Source organism: Maylandia zebra, linkage group LG9 (genome assembly GCF_041146795.1).
Source record: "Maylandia zebra isolate NMK-2024a linkage group LG9, Mzebra_GT3a, whole genome shotgun sequence".
Taxonomy (NCBI): domain Eukaryota; kingdom Metazoa; phylum Chordata; class Actinopteri; order Cichliformes; family Cichlidae; genus Maylandia; species Maylandia zebra.
In genome coordinates this window covers 36,653,431-36,659,430 of record NC_135175.1, presented here as the reverse complement: position 1 = coordinate 36,659,430, position 6,000 = coordinate 36,653,431, and the positions used below count along the sequence as shown (strand labels likewise).

The 6,000-nt window shown below is 44.1% G+C and overlaps 1 protein-coding gene and 1 long non-coding RNA gene across 4 annotated transcripts in view; one reads left to right on the top strand and one right to left on the bottom strand.

Annotated features, from left to right (window-relative positions):
- Positions 1-1,935: 1,935 nt before the first annotated feature.
- LOC101477850 (NACHT, LRR and PYD domains-containing protein 12) overlaps positions 1,936-6,000 on the top strand; it is a 40,594-nt gene continuing 36,529 nt past the window's right edge. For all 3 annotated transcript variants that reach the window (XM_076888611.1, XM_076888613.1, XM_076888610.1), the window contains exon 1: positions 1,936-2,009. The gene's annotated coding sequence lies outside the window, so the exon portion shown is untranslated. The remainder of the gene's footprint in view (positions 2,010-6,000) is intronic.
- Positions 3,875-5,375, bottom strand: LOC143420441 (uncharacterized). Its single transcript, XR_013100267.1, has 3 exons — positions 4,725-5,375; positions 4,528-4,639; positions 3,875-4,447 (listed from the first exon to the last, which is right to left on the bottom strand). It is a non-coding gene; the product is annotated as an uncharacterized LOC143420441 (long non-coding RNA).

Here is a 6,000-nt window from a genome sequence, read left to right as displayed (position 1 = left end):
TTCTCTCTGACCCATGTATTGATGTGTAAGAATCACAGGCTGGTACCCCAAGGTCGAAAATACCACAGAGACGAGACCACTTCCTTACTCCCATCCTCCCTTCCTTATCTTTTAGAAAAGAGCTTGTTAAAAAGCCAGGTGGTTTGTTTCAGAATTCACTAATGAAAGAGCTCTGTATTCTATGTCTAGGAGTGTATTTTGCTGGGATGACCATAAATTGTAGCTGAAGAGATAAACTACACAAAGGATACTTCTTTGCTCAGAAGTCAGGAAGACGTTTCCTTATTTGGTCTGTACCGGTTTGAACTGAGAACCTGCTGACACACGAACCTTTTTTCCTCTATATAAGCTGTTATGTACTGAATAAACCTTTGAGTTGATTGTGGGAGAGCAACCTGAAACAGTCTATGTGTCACTTTGTTCTCCTAACTGCTCCCGGCGCTGTAACTAACCCGCTGAACGGCATACTTGAGTGTTACTTTGAATAATTAGGAATCTTATAAGGAAAGGGAAAAACTCTGCTTATCGCTCACGCCACGGAGGAAACCCGGGACGGCAATTTCCTTCAGTTACGTTTCATTGGCTGGAAATGTGCTAACTGGAATCCTTCATGAGTCCAGATGAACATAAACAAGTGTTTACTGCTCCACGCTGCACGAGTCAAAATCACTCGGACGCGCCCACGTAGGCATTCCGCTAAAACCATGTGACCACCTTTAAACCTGTCGTGAATATGATTTTAGACTCTTCACTTTATTTTGAAAGAACAGATTTGCAGGAAGTGCGGCTGCTGCAGAAACTCTTCACTTTTCACTGGCTTTAATCTTGAAGGTTTCTCCAGATGTGGAACATTCATGCTAAACATTCAACATCTGACGAGCGTCTCCGTGTAAAACACTGACAAACTCAAACTTTATACGGTAACTGACAGATTTATTCCTCCATTTTCAGGCATTTCACAATGAACTTGGATTAGTTTGATGCTTTTCTTCACGTTGGTGAATAAAACCAGCCAAGAGGCTGATTCCTGCAGAGGAGGAGGCAGAGTGGAGGAATCTGCAGGTCACTAACACACAACCAGAGCTTCAATCATAACGAGCACATAATAAAACCATGATCCCCCCGATCGACTCTTTCAGCCTGTTTCCTCTGGATCCAACAGGATCTAACAAACCCCAGCTTCTGCTGGGACACTGGTCATGATGGGAGGAAAAAGATGGCTGCTGTGTTGCTGTTTCCTGTCTTACACCAGGGTTATACTTCCTGTATCTGTTTTCAATCAGAGGATGAACTTAAAGCTTTCAGTCTGCTCTACAACCCACCACCTATCCACACGTCTGCTAAGTGACTGGAAATCAGTAAAACTTCTACCAGACTTTAGTAAATGTTGCATTAAGATGAGCAGACAGATTTTAATCTCAGCATCGCAGATTTTTCAGGACACTGGAAGAGTTCCTGCCATGGATTTAGATGTTAGTGTTGTGTGGATGATCCCATTCTGTGATCTTTGTGTTACTGATGCTTTTACACTTTAGGACCCTCGAGACCTCTGCTGCTCAGCCGTCCTGATCGCTGCCTCCACTTTAACCAGTGCCAGAGGCTGTAACCTCTGATCATTTCACCTGCACCGACAGTAAAACTCTTCTCCACAACCAAACGTGCCATAAACCCATCACAGCTTCATCATCAGCTCAGTGTCAGCAACATGCAGACGACCGAGCAGCAGAAACTCTGCAGGGAACGTCTGAAGTCTGTTCTTCAGTTTTCCCAGCTCACTGTTTATTGAACACGAGACAGAAAAATAACTTCACCTTTAATGTGAAACTTTTATCGCCTGTGACATGTTTGCAGGAAGTCTTCGTGCTGTGATTTAGTGTCACAGCCATAAATATCACACAAGGTAAAAACTACAAGTCCCAGCATCCTCTGTGTTTAGGGCAGAGCAGTGAAAGTGAAAGTGTTGATCCTCCGTTCAGCGCAGCAGGAGGAGGAAGGTGGAGCTGATGCAGGCGAGTGTCAACGTGAATATGTTTCTTCTTATGACATAAAATAATTCCACACTGTTCGTGTCTGTGGGTGAAACGTGAGGCCGGTCGGCTCCTCTGAGCGCTGGTTTCCTGTAAGTAGAGAGGAAGTGAGTTTAGCTGAGAGAGCAGGAGGAGAGTGAGAGCTGTGCTGAGGCAGCTGAGTGTAAACACCGCTCTGACATTACTGTGTCTCTGTGGCGGGAACAACAGGCTCCGTCAGTGGAGGCAAAAATAATCAGACTTTGGTTTTTCAAAGGAAACTACTTTATGTTGGGAGAAGCCGCGCGCTCATTGGATAACGACCTGTCAATCTGAAGTTATTAGCCAATGAGCGCGCAGGTTCACAGTAAGACCCGCCCCTATGACGGCATTTTTAAAAACTAAAATGGCGACAGAAACTCCGTCAGAGGAGTTCAGGCTGATTTTATGAAAGTGCGACGTTTGAGCCACTTCCTGTTCTCAGTCCCGGCGTCCTGATCACCGACGTTTCTGTTGCTCTGATATCTGATATTGATTATATCGGTAAACAGGCTGTAGCAGAAACATCAGGGCCCTGTTTCAGGAAGCCGGTTTAGAAAACTCAGAGTGAAAAACGATACTCAGGGTTGAGTAACCCCGAACTGTCCAACTCGGAATATTCGGTTTCAGAAAGGCTGATAACAAGTAGTTCAGTCAACGCGGAGTTGCTTTAACCCCAAGTGAAGCGCGCGGACGAGGATGCATAAAGCCCTGATAAGCGGAGCACAGATTAAGCGAGTCACCATGGAGACGGAGGGAAAGAAGGCGCGGTCAATGTATTTTACAGCGCTTGAGGCCGAAATTCTGATGGCAGCATATGCCGATAACATGCAAATTTTGCAGAAAAAAAGTAACACAGCCACAGCTGCAAAAGAAAGAGAGCATGCATGGCAAAACATAGCCGACAGAGTCAATGCGTGAGTGTTAATATAAACATTGATCTAGGGATTTCCACCCATTTAACACGTTATTTTATCATATGTTATTTTATTTGTTATTTTATACATTTTATTTTGTGATGTGATGTGAGCGCAGGTGCAACCCAACAGGCCCCAAACGTGCCTGGCAGCAAGTAAAAATGAAATATAAAAATATAGTCCAAACAGGTAAGGTGTAATTGTATTATGAGCCATAGTGCTTGGTCTGTTTGTCCGATGTAAATCAATTGCAGTTAGAGGCTACATTAATTTTCTTTCTGTAAGCACTTATTGAAATTATCTGAGCACATTACAAGTACATATTTGCTTACTCTGTATGCTCAAAGGTGACCCGTTATAGCCAACAGAAAAAAAGCGGAGGCCCGAAAAACAGGTGGGGGTCCTCCACCACCACCACCACTCACAGAGGCTGAGCAGTTGGCCCTCAGCCAAAACAGTGGGCGCCCTGTGGCCGAAGGCATCTCTGCGGGGACATCCTCTGAGTCAATAACCCCGCAAGACACAAGTGCCTACATAGGGGGTAAATTCAAAATAATACATGATGTGCATACATCCTTTCTTCACAGTCACCTTTGCAGTGCTACTCATTCATTTGATAAACTCTTTACCATAATGGATTATTTTGTAGTGAAGTTATTTTCCTACTGATTTTGCCTTCCCTCAGTCTTGGTTGTCTTTGAGAGCATAATGACAATGAAGTGTAAGGTGATTGGTATGTTTGTTAATTGCCATTTGGTCCCTTGTAAGTTATAAGTGACCTGTATAAACCTCATATTCTATCAGTTGATGGTGATGGTGTACTGCATCTGGTGCAGCCTCCTGTTGAGCCAGACCAACATGCAGTTGTGAGTAATACTCCACAGATTATATGAGTTTACAGTAGAACAGCAATGTTGTTTATTTCTTTACTACAGGAAAATAATGAAGAAACATTGACAGCTGTTACAGAGGAGGAAGCAACAGAGACACTTTATGAGGTTTACATCTTTTAATACTTTGTGTACAGGAAACACAGGCGACCAATAAAGCCAGTTGAACAAAAAATCTGTTTATTCTTCTTTCAACATGTTGAGGTGATGGGTCAAAGGAAATGATTGTGACATATGGTGTCTCTGACTGCGCTCCCATCTTGTATGTCCGTGGGAGGGTCAGGATGTTCATGGTTTGGATCACTGCTGATGTTTGGTTCAGAAGGACAGTGTTCTCCTCTAATTGTGGCAATGTTGTGAAGAATCACACATGCCACAATAATGTCACATGCCCTTTCTGGGGTGACCCTGAGTCTTTGCAGGCACTGGAACCGGGCCTTAAGCATTCCGATAGTCATTTCAACTCTGGCTCTTGTCCTGCAATTAGCCAGATTATATCGCTGCTGTGGGCCCGGTTCAGGGTCAGAGTAAGGGGTAAGCAAATAGGGTAAACATGGATACCCCCTATCACCAAGCAAGTAGCCAGTGAACTCTCCTAAGACAGAAGGATACACTTCAGTTCAAATGTCCCTGAAGCAATTGGTCTTTATATATTTTAAAGTATTCTCAACTCACCATGTCCAAATTTTGTGCTCAGTGTACATTCACGGAATATTTGTGAGTCATGGACAGAGCCTGGCCACTTGGCTTCCACATTTGTGATAATGTTGGCAGCATCACATATGATCTTCACAGTGCAGAGAACACAAATTAGCATCCATTACTATAATGAAATAATGTGTTAGTTTGAAATGCTACAGGGAACTATGTACCTGTACATTAATGCTGTGGAAAGACTTCCTGTTCACATAGTCTCCTTCATTTACTGAAGGAGCAATGATTGGAATGTGAGTGCCATCTGTACAGCCAATCACGCCTGGGAACCCTGAAAATAAATGTAAAATTTAAGTAGTAGTTCAAGTATCACCACATCATAAATTAAGTTTTGGTCATCCTGATACCTGCAATTTTGTGGCATCCCTCTTTGATAAATCTTGTGGGTCTATGACCGGGGAACACCACAAACAAGTACAGGAGACGTTTCAGTGCAACTGTAACATTCCTGACTGCCCGACAGACGGTAGCCTTGGAAACGTGCTCAGCGTCACCAATATTATACAGAAAGCTCCCGTTTGCAAAAAACCGAAGTGCAATACAAATAATATGTAATGAACTGAGAGGATGTCCGTGATGTGTCACATGAGCAATATTAGGCCTGAGGATGTTATCCAAATAAATTATAGATTGTGCTGAGAAACGGTAACGTTCACACAGGAAATCATCAGGAAATGATAAAATGTCCAAACGCGCTCTGATCACTCTCTCCCGGCGGAGAGCTCTGCGGAGAATTTGGGCTTCACGATCTACTGGCTCTTCAAGGAAGGGGCACGCCATGTCTGACACTTCCTACTGTCAGGTTTCTGACAAAGAGGCGGAGACAGTCAGGGTTAGTTGTAGTAAACCTGCTAGGGGGCAGGTTAGCTTCACGGAGTGTGTCGTCATAGTGACTCACTCAGGCTGCAGCTGAACTCGCTTTGTGAAACCGAAAACCCAGAGTTTTCGTTAACTCAGGGTATACTTACTCAGTTTTTCCACTAAACCGGCTTCCTGAAACAGGGCCCAGGGAAAAACTGAGTAAGTATACCCTGAGTTAACGAAAACTCTGGGTTTTCGGTTTCACAAAGCGAGTTCAGCTGCAGCCTGAGTGAGTCACTATGACGACACACTCCGTGAAGCTAACCTGCCCCCTAGCAGGTTTACTACAACTAACCCTGACTGTCTCCGCCCCTTTGTCGGAAACCTGACAGTAGGAAGTGTCGGACATGGCGTGCCTCTTCCTTGAAGAGCCAGTAGATCGTGAAGCCCAAATTCTCCGCAGAGCTCTCCGCCGGGAGAGAGTGATCAGAGCGCGTTTGGACATTTGATCATTTCCTGATGATTTTCTGTGCGAACGTTACCGTTTCTCAGCACAATCTATAATTTATTTGGATAACATCCTCAGGCCTAATATTGCTCATGTGACACATCGCGGACATGCTCTCAGTTCAT